Source organism: Giraffa tippelskirchi, chromosome 10 (assembly GCF_054371585.1).
Source record: "Giraffa tippelskirchi isolate mGirTip1 chromosome 10, T2T-mGirTip1v1.2.pri, whole genome shotgun sequence".
In the NCBI taxonomy this organism is placed as follows: domain Eukaryota; kingdom Metazoa; phylum Chordata; class Mammalia; order Artiodactyla; family Giraffidae; genus Giraffa; species Giraffa tippelskirchi.
Genome location: NC_137284.1, coordinates 160,155,812 through 160,174,797, shown reverse-complemented (window position 1 = coordinate 160,174,797; position 18,986 = coordinate 160,155,812). Strand labels below are relative to the sequence as shown.

The 18,986-nt window shown below is 43.2% G+C and overlaps 1 protein-coding gene and 1 long non-coding RNA gene across 9 annotated transcripts in view; one reads left to right on the top strand and one right to left on the bottom strand.

Annotated features, from left to right (window-relative positions):
• Nucleotides 1-373, bottom strand: part of RNF32 (ring finger protein 32) — a 34,025-nt gene extending 33,652 nt beyond the window's left edge. For all 7 annotated transcript variants that reach the window (XM_081535417.1, XM_081535427.1, XM_081535420.1 and 4 more), the window contains exon 1: nucleotides 31-373. The gene's annotated coding sequence lies outside the window, so the exon portion shown is untranslated. The remainder of the gene's footprint in view (nucleotides 1-30) is intronic.
• On the top strand, nucleotides 246-12,516 carry LOC145524041 (uncharacterized). 2 transcript variants are annotated; one of them, XR_014067091.1, is made up of 5 exons: nucleotides 246-501; nucleotides 1,172-1,417; nucleotides 4,551-4,632; nucleotides 9,030-9,207; nucleotides 10,060-12,516. It is a non-coding gene; the product is annotated as an uncharacterized LOC145524041 (long non-coding RNA). The 2 variants fall into 2 exon arrangements; XR_014067090.1 differs by lacking the exon at nucleotides 10,060-12,516 and having other exon boundaries at nucleotides 9,030-9,441.
• Nucleotides 12,517-18,986: the final 6,470 nt, after the last annotated feature.

Here is an 18,986-nt window from a genome sequence, read left to right as displayed (position 1 = left end):
CGCCAGGCTAGTACCAGCGCGCATGCTCACCAGCCCCGAGCCGCCCCCGGCTGAGAGCCGCTTTCCGGAGGCCCGCCGCGGCTCTGCCACACTGCGCATGCTCGCCGGTCCCGCCCCGCTTGCAGCCGCACGGCGCATGCTCGTCGGCCCTGCCAGACTGGGCGGGGCTTTCTTTCCGCGCACGCTCGCCGGCCGCGCGCCGCGCAGGGCCGCGCCGTGCGTGCCCGCTCGCCTGGCCCTCGTTCGGGGGCGCGGCGCGCGGGGCGGGCCGGCGTGCGGCCGGGCCCGGGGCGCTCGGCCCGCGGCTCTCTCCCCACACGCCGCGCGCGGTTCCTGGAGCCCGCCTGCCCCGGGCCGCCGCCCTGCCTCGGTCATGGCTTGGACTTGCCTGGGCCCCCCCCCCCGGTTTCCCTTCTGTAAGCATCACATCACGCACTGCCCGTTGTCCAGCGTCCGAAAACCACTGTTGCGTACATTTCTTTGGCTTTTTAGTTGTTAGAGGTAAGCTTGGATCCCGTACTTAACGCCTCACTCTGGCCCAACCCGGAGACCAACAGAATCTTGTTGAGACACAGTCAGTTGTACTATTTCAACTTTTATTCAAATGAAGTTCAGCTGAAAGTACAGAGACAACATACAAAATGCAAATGGTCCTTTTTTTCCTCCACTCCTCTGAACGTGAGGTGTAAAGAATTTACCAAGTTGGTTGGAAATAGATCGTTGATTGTTGAAGGCCACGTTAGTGATGTAACATGGGAATGAGTGGTATTATATTGATGAAACAAGATAATTAGAAGCTTCATTGAGGATTTTTTCCCCTAGTGGAATTAAATTTTGTAAGGTGGCCACTCTTGTTTGGAAGCTTGCAGAAACTGACTAAAAACAAGCTAAATTTTTTGGTAAAGCAAAATTAAATTCATAATGAAATGAATTTTATTAACCTTCACATACTATTGGAAGCTTTTCCAACAAACACTGTAACCTTGATTGACGTTCCGATTGGTGATGGGGCAGGAGACAAGGCAGGGTCCCTGGTCAGAGAACCTTTTGTTGTGTGACGGGGAGGGTCCCTCCAGCACAGAGGAGAGAGTCCAGAGCTTTGGGATCAGTCAGGTAGGCCTTACTTTTGGGTTCTGTACATAAAGGGGGCATTTCTTACTTCTCCCCTCAGTGACCATGAGGCCTTCTCCATCAGGTGCCCTGGGATGGAGCATGCGACCAGCCTCAGCTCAGCAGAAAGTCTCAGTGTCCTGGCCCCAGTGACTTACAATTGGCATGAGCATAGTACGGAGCAGGTCTGATCAGATGGACTCTGTCTGCTTGTGGGAGCTATGGGAAAATTCCTTTATTCTTCCTGCTGAGCGCAGGAACAAGGGGAGACCTGAAGCTGCAGCTGTGCTGGCTGTCTCCTCACAAGGTGAGAGCCTGAAGCTGTTGGAGGCCGTTTTGAACCTCAGAAGGAGATTACACAGGAAGTGGCATAGATTTGGGCAGAGTCCAAGCCTTGGTGAGGTAGTTTAAGTCCTGAAGGGGCTTTATCCCAACTCTGAGTCTTTCCAGTTAAGTTGAGTGAATAACTTCCCTTTAAGCTTGAGGCAGTTGAGGTCTGGTTTTCTGTTACTTGTAACGGGAAGAATTCGGATGATAAATAGGTATACTGTTGCCACTTTAGGGCTCTGGTGAGGTTAAAACGGAGCTTCCCAGGTGGCTCTAGTGGTGAAGAACCCGCCTTCCAATGCAGGAGATGGAAGTGACGTGGGTTCGATCCCTGGGTCGTTAAGATCCTTTAGAAGAGGGTGTGACAACACACTCCAGTATTCTTGCCTAGAGAATCCCATGCTTGTATGGATAAGGCTAAAACAGCATCCATATGTGAACTGCTTAGTACAGTGCCTGCTAATCTTTATATCAATTTTAAGGTATTTGTTCTTTTAAAACTTCAACATCTAAGGAAAATTCCCATTTTAAAAAATTCCTTCACTCCGTCCAAGTGTTTCAGCTTTCAGGACTGTTTTACTATCTGCATGTTTTCTATCCTAAGGAAATGGGTCTTTCTTCTTAGTGACATAGAATACTTTTCTGCAGGCATTTGCTTAAAAATTTAGTCTTGCAATTGTTACTTTGTAATTCTTGACAAAAACAATAACTGATGTGGTTGATAATTGAAGATGTTATGAGGACCCCGTCTCACCTCTCCTTCAGAGAGAGTCTTGTCTTCATCTTCAAAAGGTTACATTCACGAATGGGAAAGGCTCAGTAACATGTAACCCACCTACCTCACTCCCAGAAACCTGCTGTCAGTGATTCATAGTTTGTTATGCTTCTAGTGTCTGTCTTTGTGTATTTAAAGATGGGCTTAAAAATTGCCTTATGTAGACTGTGTTTGCATCCTCTGAAATCCCCCTGAATACGTTCTCTGCAGTATTGTCCAATGCCCTTTATATAAGCACTCAAGTCACCTGAAAACCAGGTTCACTTTTTGGTGGATGTTGAGCCAAAAGACACAACCAAGCCAAAGAGCAGGAGAAGGAAGGCGTGGTTACTTGCGGCAAGTGAGGAGAACCCTGGGGATCTTTCTCAAGGCAGCGCCTCCCCGAACAGCAAAGTTGGGGAAGTTTTAAGCTAAGGTACATGTACATTCATGAATTGGGCTTCCCTGGTGGCTCGGCTGGTAAAGAATCCGCCTGCAATGAGGGAGACCTGGGTTCGATTCCTGGGTTAGGAAGATTCCTTGGAGAAGAGAAAGGCTACCCACTCCAGTGTTCTGGCCTGGAGAATTCCATGGACTGTATAGTCCATGGGGTTGCAAAGAGCAGACACGACTGAGCGACTTTCACTTCACATGCACATTCACGAAGGGGCCTGAGCAGAGGAGAATTCAGCATTGCATTGGGGTGAAGGTCAACAGAGTCCAAGCTTTAGTTTATCGAAGCCTTGGTCTTAAGGTGCAACATCATCCTTCTGTCCTGTACCTGGGTGGGGAGGGGGGCCTTCATTCCCGCGGAGCTCAGTGGGTGTTTCCAGTTGTCGCCTCCACCCCTTTAGGGGGAACTCGGACGCTGTTTTGTCGGTGACCTGTTCTTTCTTGATCGCTTCTTCTTTGATTCTGCATTTCTTCATTTCCTTTAATGTCGTTAATGACTGAGACCTGTTCAAGGGCAAGCGCTGGGGCCAGGCTTCGATCTCAAAATGGCTTAGACCAAAAATGGCTTCTTTTATGTCTAGAAAGCCGTGTCTGGTTCCCTTTCTCTGGGGACCCCCTACCCTCTCTGCTTACACTGGCGTTATTAATATCCTGGAATTTCAGCAGCATGAACTGGATGTTCTGGGGACGATCTGAGGAGAAGGTGTTGAATTTTGTCATATGCTTTATCTGCATCTATTGATAGGATCATATGATTTTTCTTCTTTAGCCTGTTGATGTGATGGATTACATTAATTGATTTTTGAATGTTGAACCAGCTTTGCATTACTGGGTTAAATTTCACTTGGTATGTAATTCTTTTCATGCATTGTTGGGTTCTATTTGCTAATAATTTGTTGAGAAACTGGTATCTGTTTTCATCAGGGATATTGGTTTGTAGTCTTCCTTTCTTATAATACCTTTATTTGGTGCAGGTATCAGGGTAGTGCTTCTGTTTTTCTGGGTGAGATTGTAGAAAATTTGTGTGATTTCTTTCTTAAAAGTCTAGTAGTGAAACACTGTTGACCTGCTGCTTAATTTTTTTAGCACCTATATTATTATTAAATATAGGCTGTTCAGATTATCATTTTCTTTTTAAAAGTTCTGTTAGATTGTATCTTTTAAGAAATTGGTCTATTTCATTTACGTTATCAAATTTGTGGGTGTGGAAGTTGTTCAGAATATCCCTTTACTGTTTTTATATGTCCAGTGGGTCAGTAGCAATCCACTGATAATCCCATTTGAATTTCTGATTAGCAATTTCTGTCTTTTCTTTTTTTCTTGATTAGAGGTTTATAAATTTTATTGATCTTTTAAAAGTACCAGCTTTGATTTTGTTGATTTTTCTCTATTGTTTTCCTGTTTTCAATTTCATTGGTTTCTGCACTAATTTTTATTATTTATTTTCTTCTGTTTGCTTTCAGTTTATATTGCTCTTCTTGCTCTAGATTCCTAATGCAGAAGCCGAGATTCTTCATTTTAGAGTTTTCTTATTTTCTAACGTGTTCAATACTATAAATTTTTCTTTAAGCACTGCTTTTTCTGCATCCTACGATCTTCAATAAATTACATTTTCATATTTATTTAAAGTATTTTTAAAAATCTCAAGACTTTTTTCTTTGATTCATGTCTTATGTAGAAATCTGTAATTGATTCCCCAAATATTTCAGCATTTTCAAACTGTTTCAGTTATTGATAACTAGTAGTTTAGTTTCACAATGTGGTTTATCTTGATGAATATTCCATATGAACTTGGGAAGAATGTACGTTGTGCTGTTGTTGAATGAACTGTTCTTTAAATGTCAGTTAAATTTGGTTGATTGATGGTGCTGGTCAGCTTGACTGTGTCCTTAATGATTTCCTACAGGCTGGATCTGCCAGTTACTGATGGGAGGCTGTTGAAGTTTCCACTTACAGTAGTGGATTCATCTATTTCTTCTTGCAGATCTGTAAGTGTGTTTCTCATATATTTTGACCTGTTGTTAGGTACATACACATTAAAAATAGTTATGTCTTCATGTAGAATTGACCCATTTGTGATTATGAAATGCCTGTCTTTATCTTTGATAATTATCCTCTCCTTAGGTTGGCTTTGTTTGAAATCAGTATAGCTTCTCCAGCGTTCTTTTGGTCATTGCTGGCATGGTGCATCTCTCTCTGTCCCTTCACTGTTAATCCAGCACTGTCTTTATATAAAGTGGGCTTCTTTTAAACAACATGTAGTTGACTGTTGTAGTTTAACCTACTTTGTTAGTCTCTGTGTTTTAATGTATTTAGACCATTCACTTATACAGTGATGCTTTTATGGTTGGATTAATGTTTATTGCTATATATGTTTTCTATTTTTTCTGCATTTGTTCTTTGTTTCTTTTTGGTCCTTCCTTCTTTTTTCTGCCTTTTGTGATTTTACTTGAACATTTTATATTGTTTCATTTTCCCTCCTTTCTTAGTATATCAATTATACTGCTTTAAAAATTATTTTAGTGGTTGCCCTAAGTTTACTGTATATATTTGCAACTAATCTAAATCTGATTGCAAATAACATTATGTTGCTTCATGGATAGGAGTAGACCCTCCACTCTCTCCCATCCCTTATAACATTGCTGTCATCCACTTCACTTATCTGTAAGCTATAAATCACCCAATATATTGCTCTATTGATTATATTGAACAAACAATAGCTCTATTAGATCAATGAAGAACATGAAAAAATGAAAAATTTTGTTTTGCCTTCATCTGTTCCTTCTCTAACCATCTTTCTTATTCAAATATACTTTTTTTTAAAGTATATTTGAATTTCTGACCCATGTCATTTTCCTTCTTTCTGAAGAACTTTAGGAATTTCTTGCAAGACAATTCTCCTGGAAGCAAATTCCTTCAGTTTTTTTGGTCTGAAAAGGTCTATATTTCTTCATTATTTTAAAAACGATTTATTTACGTGAAATTCACATAGCATAAAGTTAACCGTTTTACAGTGAACAATTCAGTGGCATTTAACATCTTCAAAATGTGCAACTACCACCTCCATTTAGTTCCAAAACATTCCGATAACTCCATGGTGAAAATAAAATCCCATACCATTCCCTCCTCCCCCAGCCCCTAGCAACCACCAGTCTGCATTCTAACTCTATGGATTTACTTATTCTGGATATTTCATATACATAGAATCATACACTATATGACTTTTTGTGTCTGATCTTTTTAAGTTAGCATAATGTTTTTGAGGTTCATCCATATTGTAGTATGTGTCCATACTTCATTCTTTTTTATGGCTGAGTAATATTCTACTGTATGTATATGCCACAATTTGTGTATCCATTCATCATTCTTAGACGCTTGGGCTGTTCCCACGTTTTGGCTAATGTCAGTAGCACTACTGTGGACACACATGTACTTGCATTTGTTCAATATCTATTTTCAATTCTTCTGTGTACATACCAGGAGTGAAATTGCTGAGTCATATGGTATGTGACCACCACACTGTTTCAGATAGCAGCTGTACCATTTTACATTATCAGTAATGTACAAGTTCAGTTTCTCTGTATTATCTCCAACACTTGCTATTTTGAACTTAAAAATGTTACAGCCATCCTAACAGTTGTGAGGTGGTATCTCACTGTGATTTTAATTTGTATTTCCCTAATAACTAGTGACATTGAGCAGCTTTTCATGTGCATGGTGACCATTTGTATATTGTCTTTGAAGAAATGTTTATTCAAGTCACTTGTTCATTTTTAAATTGGCTTGTATGCTTGTTTTTTTTTTTTAATTTTAGGAGATCTTTGTATAGTCTGGAAATGAAACTTTTATCATATATGTGATTTGCAAATATTTTCTCCCATTTTGTGGTTTGTCTTTTCACTCCCTTCATGCATCTTCTTTTATATGCAGACATTTCATCGTTTAATAGTCCCATTCATCTGTGTTTTCTTTTGTTGATTGTGCTCTTGGTGTCATATCTAAGAAATCATCACTAAATCCAATGTCATGAAGATTTTCCCTTATGTTCTCTTCAGAGAGTTTTGTAGTTTTAGCTCTTACACTTAGTTCTTCAATCTGTTTTGAGTTAATGTTTGCATACGGTGTAAGGCAAAGGTACAATTCATTCTTTTGCATGTAGGTGTCTATTTTTCCCAGCACCATTTTTTGGGAAGACACTACCCTTTCCCCATTGAATGGTCTTGGCCTCTTTGTTAAAAATCAATTAACCGCAGATGTTTATACCTGGAATCTCAATCCTGTTACATGGTCTCTGTGTCTGTCCTTATTCTGGTGCCAGTTGTTTTGATTATTGTTATTTTGTAGTAAGTTTTGAAGTTGAGCCATAGGAGGCTACAATTTTACTCTTCTGTTTCAAGGTTGTTTTAGCTATTTTGGGTTCCTTGAACTTCCATATAAATTTTAGAATTTATTTTTCCATTTCCGCAAAAACACCATTGGGATTTTGATAGGGGGTTCATTGCAATGAATCTCTGTACCACATTTGGTAGTACTGTCATTTTAACAGTATTAAGCCTTCCAATCCAAGAACACAAGATTTCTTTCCATTTATTAAGGTTTTCTTTAATTTCTTTCAGCAAGATTTTGTAGTTTTCAGTGTAAAAGCCTTACACCTCCTTGCATAAATTTATTCCTAAATATGTTATTCTTTTTGATGCAGTTGAAAATGGAATTGTTTTATTTCCTTTTCAGATCATTCATTGTTAGTGTCCCCTTCACTTTGGAAGGATAATTTCACTAGATACAGAATTCTAGGTTAGTGGGTTTTTTTTTCCCAAAGCTTTAAATATTTTACTCCACTTTTTTCTTGCTTGCATGATTTCAGAGGGGAAATCTGATGTAAATATTATCCTTATTCCTCTATAGGTAAGGTTAATTTTTTTTTTTTCTCTGACTTTCAAGATTTCTTCTTTTTCTTTGGTTTTCTGTAATTTGTATGTGATATGCCAGGTATACAATTTTTGGTATTTATCTTGCTTGATGTTGCTGAGCTTCCTGAATCTGTGGTTTGGTATCTACTATTAATTTTGGAAATTCTTATCCATTATTATTTCCAATATTTCATTTTCCCCCCTCTTTCTTTCTCCTTCCGATAGTCTAATTACACAAATGTTAAATCTTTGGGAATTCTCCCACAGTTATTGGATCTTCTTTCTTTTTCATTCTTTTTTCTCTTTGCACTTCTGTTTGGGAAGTTTTTACTGATGTGTCTTCAGGCTCACTGAGTCTTTCCTTGGCCATGTGCCACAGTCTCCTGATGAACCATCAAAGGCACTCAGTTCTTTACAGTAGTTTTAATTTCTAGGGTTTCCTTTTGACTCTTAGAATTTCCATCTCTGCTTAAATTACCTGTCTGTTCTTGCATGTTGTTTATATTTTTCCACTAAAGCCGTCATCATATTTATCATTGTTTTAAAAAAGACCCATTTGATAATTTCAAAATCTCTGCCGTATAGGAGTCCGGTTCTCATGCTTGCTTTGCCTTTTCAGACATCAGGTTTATTTATTGAGTTTCTGGCCTCCCTGGGTCTCGGCTGCTGTGTGTGGGCGAGCAGCGGCTCCTCCCCGCTTTGGCGCGTGGGCTTCTTGGTGCAGTGGCTCCTCTGGCCTCCCTGGGTCTTGGCTGCTGTGTGTGGGCCCCTCTCTCTCTAGTTGTGGCGAGCAGGGGCTCCTCCTCGCTTTGGCGCGTGGGCTTCTTACTGCAGTGGCTCCTCTTGTTGTGGAGCACAGGCTCCAGGATGTGCGGGCTTCAGTAGCTGTGGTGTCCGTGGCATGTGGGATCTCCCTAGACCAGGGATTGAACCCATGTCCTCTGCATTGGCAGGTGGATCCCCATCTACTGCACCACCAGGGACGTCCCAGACAGCAATTTTTAAAATGCCTTTTGTATGTCTTGTTATTTTTGATGGGAGCCAGGCATATGCTTTGGGTACTAGGAAGTGAGGTAAATAGACCTTTAGTGTAATGTTTTTCGTTTATCTGGTGAGGAGTTGTGCTGTGTTTAATCCTTGCTGTAGCTGGAGGTATCAGTGCTTCCATTTCTGCTGTGGTCTTCGTTCTTCTTTCCTCTACTATCGTTGGATTTCCCTTGAATCTCTCTCTTCGATAGATGCTCTGTCTCATCTCTCTTAGTCATAATCCCCTCTGATTATCCTGGAGCCCTGCTGATGGGGTGGCTGGGTTTTGGAGAGGAGAAGCATTCTATAATCCTAGGATAAATCCTCACTTTTTAATGGGCCAGTGTCCATGGCTGTGAGCTCTACAAGAGCCGTCAGCCTCCCTCCCCTCCCTTGTATGAGACACGAAGACTCGCAGGGGTTCAGCTCGCCCATTGTCCTCTCCCCAGGTCACTGGCTCCAGCAGCAAAGTTTCCCATGAGGCCAGGTCTCTGAGCAAAGAAGAGAAAGCTCCGTGTGTATTTCAAAACGCCGCCCCCCTTGCGTGTTCCCTCCTATCGCCGTGGACACCAGGGGAAGGGGGTCTTCCTGCAAGATTCACCATGAGTACCGGAGAAACTCCTGGAGGTAAAACTCACAAAAGACCTGGCCCCCCAGTGGTTTTTCCCTCTTAAGCTGGTCCACACTCCAGGGATCAGCGAGCCAGCTCGGTTTTTGGGTGATGGTTTGCCCTCTGATCTTGATCTTCTGGTCGTCCTAAGAAAAGTTGTTGATTTTTTTCAGCTCTTTCCTTGTGAGTATGGGAGTGATATCTGCAAGCTATTTACATGTCAAAGTAAAAATCAGCATTGTGAATCTAGATGTTTTGTTTGTTTTGTTTTTTTCCCCTATAACTGTCTTCTTCTTGGGTTACTTGCTTTCATTCCCTTTCATTGGGTAATTTTTCTTTCTCCCTTGCTCATTATCTGTTCTTTTAGTTTTTTAACCTTTTACTTTATATGATCCCTGAATTTTTTTACTTACTCCCTTAGCTCTCTAGTACCTACCATTTATTTGGTATATACACATTTGTAAACTCTTCCGTGATTTTTTTTTTTACTTTCATAAATTGTTGGTAAGTTATTGAATAAATATTTATTTGTATATTTTCAAGTTTTGGGTTTTTGAAAAGAAAAACTTCACTGTTTTTGTAAAATCATAGAGCCTTTTAAAAACTAATAATATATAACCGTACAAAGAAGAAAGTAAACATATACACACATGTATAAACATATGTGGACACACATAAGGCCCCACCACAAGGAGTAGTTACCATGAACATTTGGTGAATACCATTTAGCCATGTCTCCAATGCATGTATACAAAGAGACAGACTGTAAAAGTGAATATGTGATCAAGGGAATCACACTTGAAAAATAAAAAGTATTGAGGGTTGTATTTAGATAAAATTTTTTACCATGCTGTTTTTGTTTCCAAAAGATCTTTCTAAAATATAAGAAAATTATGAAAACAGTGAATTGTTGCTGTCCTAGCTTCATGATCAAAATTGATCCACCAGAACACTTACAGAATCAGCCCCACAGAAATGCCCCTTCCACGCTGCACTGCCAGCTGTGCCGCAGCTTCGTCGTCCACCTCTGCCTGAGGGAGGACACTGCACACTTTTAAGAACATGAGGCAAAGAGATTGCAAAGCTAAGATTACAGATCGTGTGAGCGTCAGGACGTACTATAGCTGATGGGAATGGCGTGGTGGCCTCGCGGGAAAAGCCATCGCTGATTGAAGATCGGGTGGATTTCGACCAGGTGGTGACTTTAGAGGAGACTGACAAGGATGATCACGGGAAGGGGCTTCAGAGGAGAAAGGCTTCGGGGTTGAAGGGTTAAGAGAAGCCCCTGGGCACACGGTGAGGAATGTCTCGAGTCATCTGCGACGAAAGACTCTGCTGTAAAAGGCAAAACTGAAGCGAAGGGATGTGAAAATACAGCTTTTTGACCGGGCACTATGTATTTACGTTATGACCCATCCATTTGGCTCCTGTCAGAGCTGGTGATGATGTCTACACTTCTCTGCTCGCTCATGTAGTGGAAGCAAAGAAAGACCGACCAAGCAGACATGCTGTTGGTTAAGGGTTGTCTATCAGGCGGGCGTTGGCCACCAGCACTTGTGTCCAGCAGAACCTCGAAGGTGGGCAGGAGTGAAAAGGGGGGGCTCAGGTGTGCCCTGCAGGAGGCTGTGGGCACAGGGAAGCTGGAGATGGGCTAAATATGACAGAAGTGGGACATCTGATGTGCCTGGTTTGGGGCACACTTAGCTTTTCTGCTTTGCCCTGACTTGACAGGATGGGATGAAACAAACACACAAAAAAAGCTGGTGTGGATCAATCCTGACTGCCCAGCCTGATGGCTGCAGGGACTACGGGCTGGCTTCTTGGCTGGTTGTTGCCAGACTGTGGGTCAACATTCTGTTATCACATACGGTCTGGCTGTTATCTGTTTGTATACTCGGTCCCTCTGTGATTCCAGGCTGTGTCCGTTGTCTGTGGTCACAGTAATGTCCCATCACAGCCCCTCTCCACCCCAGACGCAGAGGGTTTCAAGCAGTAAGACTCATCTGAGCTGTGACTCCACAGGTTGGCGATTTTGGCTGGGCTTAGCTGGAGGCCTCAGCGGGGATGACTTCTTGCATGAACAGGCAGCTTGCTGAGGGAGGAACCGAAAAGCGCTCTCATTCAGAGGGCCTTGGAGGCCTTGGCCGCTGGCTGCCCAGGGCATCTGGGGCAGCTGGGGTCCCTCAGTCGTGCCCCACGAGCATTTCATCTCAGGCCGGCCCAGGCGTGTTCTCCACAGCAATGGCCAGAGCAGGCCCAGGGTGGGGCCCGGCTCAGAGGGTGGCGCCCCAGAGCGTCTGTGAGAGCGCGGGTGCACGAGGGCCGGGTGGGTCAGGCTGCGGGGAGCCCTGCCTGTGACTGTGTCCCCCCGCCCGCCCCCTCCACGGCCCCTGGGCGGGACCGCACCACGGGCTTTGTCTGGGCAAGTGAAATTGTCTGGGAAGACAGCTTCATTGAGGGTAGTTCACTCGTTTTCACATAAGAACCGTATCACTACTACTTTTTAAGTGAAATCTTAGCTCATGGGTCCAGAATTTATTAATGAAGAAATTATTTAGAATGAGTCCATTGAACTACTTTTATGCAGTTGCCTGGGTGTTTTCAGACTCAAAGATAATTTGGAAGTAAATGTTTTGTGAGAATTCAAAGTGTCATACGTGTCATTCATATTTATTCTCACTGTTACTGAAATCCTCTAGAAGTTTCTATATGAAGTATCCATGATTTTTTTTTTTTTCCAACTGCACTCAATTTCTTAGTTCTGAGCCTTTAGGTAGCAACAGTCTTACACATAGGTTATACTTTTCATTCATATTAAATCCTATTATAATAACTGTCACTGTCTCTTTATTGCCCTTAAAATGAATCATAAAGAAAGTGAGTTTGGAGTATATTTAGTACAGCAGGTGTGTGAATTTTGTAAGAAGACATCACGTTTTGTGTACACAGCAATGCATGAGGTTGAATACTGAAAGGCCCCAGCTGCCTCAGTTGTGAGTGTCAAACAGGAACTAAACACCAGGCTGGAACAAATGTCATGTTGAGAACTTTTATGAAGCTTAAACTCCTTTAACAGAAAAAGAGGTAGTTTTGTGTAAGTAGAAATACAAAAAGAAACTCCTAAATAAAAGATAATACATAAAAAGTGAGTTCTCTTTTTCTGAAGTTGTTCTATTATATGATAATCCTCTGAGTGGCTTGGTTTGGAAGTATTTTCACATATCGTATATTTTAAATAAAGTTTGTTCCTGTGCTGTTGTCAGCATAACTAATTTACATGGCCATTATCTCTAAATACATGTTTGATTGCCTATTCATTAAACTAATATTTATGAAATGCCTAGTCTATGAAAGTCTATGAAAGAACTCCAGCGACATCGAAGTGAAATCAGTTCAGGGTCCTGCCCTCAAGGAGATTATCATTTAGAAAGAGAAGAAAAACATGCACGTGAAGAACTGACATTAAGATAAAAAGAGCTGCCGTCCACTCTCGGAGGAGGATGGGTGGGCTAGGGCGGGGGAGCTGGGGGGGTAGAGATGACACGGGTTTGGGGTGAGAATGCAAGATCAGAGACGACCTGAGGGAAAGTGGACCAGAAGAGACGAAGAGATCTGAGCAGCATGTGCAGAGCGAGGTCCTGGAAGGAGGCACACAGGTGAGCAGCTGGGGCAGGTGTGTGTCCAGGACCCGGGAGAGCAGGCTTGGGTGTGGAAGGAGGGGAGAGGGGACAGGCTTGCAGACAGCCGGGGTGGGAAGGGAAGGGCTGGAGGTGCAGAGCCAGGGCAGGACTGGTGGCCCCTTGCTGTGAGGAGTTGGACCAGCAGGGGTCCTGCCCAGGAGTTCAGCTGGAGAGAGGAGAGCCTGGGTGAGGAGAGCTTTCAGGAAGGGATGGAGCAGTGTCAGGGCTGAGGGTGGGCAGGAGGTGGCCACGCAGGACCCACAGGACGGGCATGAGGGGGTCCAGGTACCCTGGAGCTCGGGGAGCAGGTGCGCGAAGGTGCAGGAGAGAAAGTTCAGTGCACGAAGCCAGGTTTACCTGCGTGGCCTCACACCATCACGACTCATTAGAAACGGTTTCAATGTGGAAAAGAAGAAAGCTTTAGCTTCATAATTGAGACTTATTTTTTTCCGTAGGAATTTCTATAATAACTCTAACAAAAGAGGCCGACAGCCAAGAAACGAAGCATCGCTAAGCACGGCCGGTGAGTCTGCTTTGCTTGTGAGGGAAGAGTGAAAGCAGCTCCTTGCCGTCACTTCTGGCGTTTCCACGGCCCAGGGCTTCCCGCGTGTTTTGTCGCTTCTGATCTCTCGGAAACAGGCCAGCCGCTTTCTCTCTGCAGTTTGCAACTTCCGTATTTTTGTTCTGCGATTATCAATTGTCACCCAAATTGTGTCACCTAATTTTCCTGGGTGGTTGTAGGGGATAGAAGGATTATTCAAAATTTAAAATGTTAGCTCCAGTTTGAATTGACTGGGTTTTAGATTCTGGCAGAACATCTGAATCGAAAACTACATTAAAAAAAATCAAAACAAGAAGGCTCATGGAACTGTAAATTGTTTTACTTGATTTTCTTCATTGTGGTGTTCCCAGCACACAGCTCAGTAACCTACCCACAGCAGGCACCCAGCAACCCAGTGTGGACTTCATCCTTTTCCAAGCTGGAATAGCCATGTAATTTAAACCTTCAGTTAGGGATAAAAAAGAAGGACTTTTTTCTTTGATTCTGGAAGGATTCTGAAATAAAAGATATGTATTATCAATTCTTAAACCATTATAGAGACTGTTTATTGGGCTTCCCTGGTGGCTCAGCGGAAAAGAATCTGCCTGCAGTGCAGAAGACACAGGAGATGGTGGTTTGATCCCTGGGTCAGGAAGATCCCCTGGAGGAGGGCATGGCAACCCACTCCAGTATGGTCTGGAGAATCCCATGGACAGAGGAGCCTGGCGGGCTACAGTCCATGGAGTCGCAAAGACTTGGACGTGACTCAAGCGACTGAGCACAGCACGGTAACTATTTATTAGGATAAACTGTTGTTACTGAGAGTTGGACGGTGAAGAAAGCTGAGCGCCGCAGAATTGATGCTTTTGAACTGTGGTGTTGGAGAAGACTCTTGAGAGTCCCTTGGACTGCAAGGAGATCCAATCAATCCATCTTAAAAGAGATCAATCCTGGATGTTCATTGGAAGGACTGATGTTGAAGCTGAAACTCCAATACTTTGGCCACCTCATGCGAAGGGTTGACTCATTGGAAAAGACCCTAATGCTGGGTAGGATTGGGGGCGGGAGGAGAAGGGGACGATAGAGGATGAGATGGTTGGATGGCATCACCGACTCGATGGACATGGGTTTGGGTAAACTCCGGGAGTTGGTGATGGACAGAGAGGCCTGGTGTGCTGCAATTCATGGGGTCGCAAAGAGTCGGACACGACTGAGCGACTGAACTGAACTGAACTGAACTGCAATGCAGTAAGATCTGGGTTTTAGAAGTGAAAAGACTTAGGTTCAAGTCCAGGCTCGGTCACTTACGAGGTATATGTGGTCTTGGGCAGCACAGTCAACTTCCTTGTGCCTTAGTTTCCTCACCCGGTGAATGGGAGTGATAATGTCTGCGTTAGATTAAGTTAGTGGTACGTGTAAACTGTGAGGTAATTTTGTAGGGATCACTGAGGGAAGGAATGTGGAGCACTTCCCCAGTGCCTGGAGGCAGCTTGTGCTTGTGGTGGTTGGTGGTTTTGCTGAGTAGTGGTTACAGGTGGCTAAGGGGGTGTTCCTGTTCCCATATTATTTGATGACCATTCCTGATCAGAGCAGCCCTGGTGAGTCCACAAGGTGAGAGCAAGCTTGTGTAGTCCATGCCGTCTGAGTGGCCACAGATACAACTACAAATTATTTTCAACTGTGAAAAGAGAGGGCTTCCCTGGTGGCTCAGCTAGTAAAGAATCCGCCTGCAATGCAGGAGACACAGGTTTAGTCTCTGGGTCGGGAAGATCCCCTGGAGGAGGGCATGGCTACTCACTCCAGTATTCTTGCCTGGAGAATCCCATGGACAGAGGAGGCTGGTGAGCTACAGTCCATGGGGTCGCAAAGAATCAGACGGAACTGAGCAACTAACAACAATGAAAAGAGAGGCAAATTAACATGTTTTATTGGAACTTATGCTACTTAGTTTAAACTTTACGACTGGATTTCAGACAAGAGCAGATTGAAATCACAGTTCTCTGAACAATGGAAATTTCAATACTTGTAGTATGTGAGTTTTATTTATATCTTTTCCATATTATTTAAAGCTCTTCGTTCTTTGAGAATGTGGTAAAGTTCTGTCATTTCAGACCTCAGAATTAGCATTGAAAACATGGGATTCTTTACCGGGATTGATGAAAGTAATTTATTGTTTGCTGGGTCAAACACAGCATGCTATTTGTCACACTGTGGTTTGTGTATCTTTCTAGAAGCTTTCAACTTTGATCTGAGTCAAAGTACACTCAGTAGCACAGATGACAGAGTTAGAAAAAAACCCCGTGATGTACACTGTCACTCACAGGAACTCTAAATCAACAAGTACAGAGACGCAGAGTGAAAACCCAAGTCCTTTAAAGAGGCTTGTACGTTCTTGTGAGAGCGCAGGCCGGGTCTTTCTGGGCGAGACAAAGGTGCGGGACAGTTTATTAGTTCCAGGCTGAGCTCCCCGGGTGCCACCTGACGGCGCCTCTTCAAGGCCAGCTTCTGGCCTTGCCGGTCCTTTAGGTAAACACTCGCATTTAAAAGACCTTGCACCACAGGGCTCCCCGCACATAAAAGCAGCTTTCTTAAACTGTCATCAGAGCGGATTTCAGAACGTGCTTTTAATACTTACAAGGTTGATGTTTGCCTTTTAAAAATGCTATTTGAGATAGCTTTTTATTTAACTTTCCCCTCAGCCTGGCTTTTACCTGATGGGCGGCAGCATTAAGGAAACTCGCCTTGTTGTGAGACCAGACAAAGATTTAGGGAAACGGTGCTCATGTGACCTTTTGAAAGTCAAGGCTTTAAAAAAAAAATCCTTGTTTCAACACCATAAAAACTGATGGAAAACAAAGGCATGTAATCTTCATCTGAACATTTGGTTTCAGATTCTTTTTATTGAGCCTGTGTTGATTATATTGGGAGATAAATTAATTGTTTTCTGGGATGCCCTGTACTTCTATTTCCTCTCGGGTTTTAACAAGCAATGGCTCAGATCAATAAAAAGGTGAGGGAGAGAGGACTGGGACAGGGGACATTTGGACACGCTTAGCTCTTTAACTCGTCTAGATTACGATTCTCTTAGAAGAAATTTAGCTCTGCTCTTCAAATTGCATTTGTAGAGTTAATTATTGGTAGGAAATTCAAGTTTGTATATTACAAATATAATTAACAGCTGCAAAATAATACAGGGTATGGGTGTACTAGAATTTAGCCAGGCATACCATTATTTTTTGGAATTCCCTTTATTTCCTGTTTGAAGCAATAATATTCCTTTAAATTTATATTTCTATACCTGGAGTATTTATAAAGTTAAGTATATCGGGGTAAAAAAACACACGTGCCTTTTTGATTGTACAGTTCCATGCATTTTGACAAACACAATCACGAAACCAGCACCAAAATCAAGACATACGACCCATCATCATAAATGTCTCCTTCCGTCCATTGTAACCAATTCCTCCCCCTTGTCCGCAGCCCCTGGCAGCCATGCAGCTGTTTTCTGTCCCTGCAACTCTGCTCACTCTAGCATGTCCTGTACACGCAGTCACACTCTGTGTGACCTCTTGGGCCTGGTCTAAGTGTGATGTGGCTGAGATTCATCCGTCTTGTGACATGCAAGCCGAGTTCCTTTTTTACTGTTGAGACACATTCCATCTGGGGACTGCGCCTCACCTTGTTAATCCATTCACAGCTTAATGAGCATTTGGGTTGATTTTAGTTTTTGGCAACTAGGGATACAGCCCCTATAAACATTCATCTGCTGGTTTCTGAGTGATCACGTGTTTTCACTTTTCTTGGGTCGATGTCTAGGAGTGGGGGTCTGGTGGTGAGTGTGCGTAACCTCACAGGACGCTGTCAGCGAGTTCCCACTGCGTCACTTCCTCAGCAGCACCGCGTGCTGTCGGCTTCCCTGCCCCCTCACAGCCGTCCCCATGCGTGTGATGTACACATAAGTGAAAGGCGCTCAGTCGTGTCTGACTCTTTGCGACCCTGTGGACCACGCAGTCCATGGCATTCTCCAGGCCAGAATACTGGATGGGTAGCCATTCCCTTCGCCAGGGGATCTTCCCAACCCAGGGATCGAACCCAGGTCTCCAGCATTGTAGGCGGATTCTTTACCAGCTGAGCCAGGGGAAGCCCAATATATACACATACCTATATATACGCATACCTATATGCACACATACCTATATACACAGAAAAACATCTATTTCTGCTTTATTTACTATGCCCAAGCCTTTCACTGGATCACAATAAACTGTGGAAAATTCTTAAAGAGATGGGAATACCAGACCACCTGACCTGTCTGTTGAGAAACCTGTATGCAGCTCAGGAAGCAACAGTTAGAACTGGACATGGAACAACAGACTGGTTCCAAATAGGAAAAGGAGTATGTCAAGGCTGTATATTGTCACCCTGCTTATTTAACTTTTATGCTGAGTACAACATCATGAGAAACACTGGGCTGGAAGAAGCACAAGCTGGAATCAAGATTGCCGGGAGAAATATCAATAACCTCAGATATGCAGATGACACTACCCTTATGGCAGAAAGTGAAGAGGAACTAAAAAGCCTCTTGATGAAAGAAGAGAGTGAAAAATTTGGCTTAAAGCTCAACATTCAGAAAACTAAGATCATGGTATCTGGTCCCATTACTTCATGGGAAATAGATGGGGAAACAGTGGAAACAGTATCAGACTTTATTTTTCTGGGCTCCAAAATCACTGCAGATGGTTATTGCAGCCATGAAATTAAAAGACACTTACTCCCTGGAAGGAAAGTTATGACCAACCTAGATAGCATATTTAAAAGCAGAGACATTACTTTGCCAACAAAAGTCCGTCTAGTCAAGGCTATGGTTTTTCCAGTAGTCACGTATGGACGTGAGATTTGGACTGTGAAGAAAGCTGAGTGCTGAAGAATTGATGCTTTTGAACTGTGGTGTTGGAGAAGACTCTTGAGAGTCCCTCGGACTGCAAGGAGATCCAACCAGTCCATCCTAAAGGAGATCAGTCCTGAGTGTTCATTGGAAGGACTGATGTTGAAGCTGAAACTCCAATACTTTGGCCATGTCATGTGAAGAGTTGACTCATTGGAAAAGACCCTGATGCTGGGAAGGATTGGGGGCAGGAGGAGAAGGGGACGACAGAGAATGAGATGGCTGGATGGCATCACCGACTTAATGGACATGAGTTTGGGTAAACTCCAGAAGTTGATGATGGACAGGGAGGCCTGGCGTGCTGCAATTCATGGGATTGCAAAGAGTCGGACATGACTGAGCAACTGAACTGAACTGATATACACACATGCCTATATATACATATACCTGTGGCTGATTCACATTGATGTATGGCAGAAACCAGTACAGTATTGTAAAGCAAATATCTAGCAATAAAAATAAACAAAACAAAACTTAACATTCAACAAACCAAAAAAAATTGAAAGAAAGTGTTGCTTGAATCCATCGTGGTTTCTGCATACGAGTCTTCTGGTGGATACTGCTGCTGCTGCTAAGTCGCTTGAGTCGTGTCCAACTCTGTGTGACCCCACAGATGGCAGCCCACCAGGC